At 42.5% G+C, this 877-nt stretch overlaps 1 pseudogene; it reads left to right on the plus strand.

The window, feature by feature from the left end:
* The window catches only part of LOC106733678 (60S ribosomal protein L21 pseudogene), a 1519-nt pseudogene extending 1048 nt beyond the window's left edge, over positions 1–471 (plus strand).
* The last annotated feature ends 406 nt before the right edge of the window (positions 472–877 follow it).

The following is an 877-nucleotide window of genomic DNA, read 5'->3' on the forward strand; positions in this document are numbered from 1 at the left end:
GGGAAAGAGGAGAGGGACCTGATATATATTCTCTAGGCCTTTTAGAAAAAACACGGAGTGGTTCCTCTGGCAACATATATAGGAATCTACAAGAAGGGAGATATTGTAGACATCAAGGGGATGGGTACTGTTCAAAAAGGAATGCCCCACAAATGTTACCATGGCAAAACAGGAAGAGTCTACAATGTTACCCAGCATGCTGTTGGCATTATTGTGAGCAAACAGGTTAAGGGCAAGATTCTTGCCAAAAGAATTAACGTGTGTATTAAGCATATTAAGCATTCTAAGAGCAGAGATAGCTTCCTAAAACGTGTGAAGAAAAATGACCAGAAAAAGAAGGAAGCCAAAGAGAAAGGTACCTGGGTTCAACTGAAGCGCCAGCCTGCTCCACCCAGAGAAGCACACTTTGTGAGAACCAATGGAAAGGAGCCTGAGCTACTGGAACCTATTCCCTATAAATTCATGGCATGATGGGTGTTAAAAATAAACTAATCTATCTATGGTCTTAAAAAAAAAAGTAAGTCACTACATATTAATTACTGGTAGGAAGACTGATGACGATGAAACACAGACCTTTTCGACACACTAACTTTGAAAATTATGGCCACAATCTTTCTCTTTAGAAAATAACTCCTTTCAGACCAGCAGATGGTACAATGGTTACGTTGCTGGACTCCCACGTAGTATACCTTGGTTTGAGTCCTGGACCTGGAGGCTTAAAACACACCCGGCACGTGTGCATGCATGCTGAAGATCCTGAGAGGAGAATGGAGGAGAAGGGGTTTCAGCGAGGTCATCCCCCCTGGGGGGTTATTTCTTGCTTTCTGTCTCTCTCTCTCCAGTGAATGCACACACCCTATAGCAAAAAATCTCTTAA

This window comes from Tupaia chinensis, unplaced genomic scaffold, assembly GCF_000334495.1.
Source record: "Tupaia chinensis unplaced genomic scaffold, TupChi_1.0 Scaffold144346_1, whole genome shotgun sequence".
Classification (NCBI taxonomy): Eukaryota; Metazoa; Chordata; class Mammalia; order Scandentia; family Tupaiidae; genus Tupaia; species Tupaia belangeri.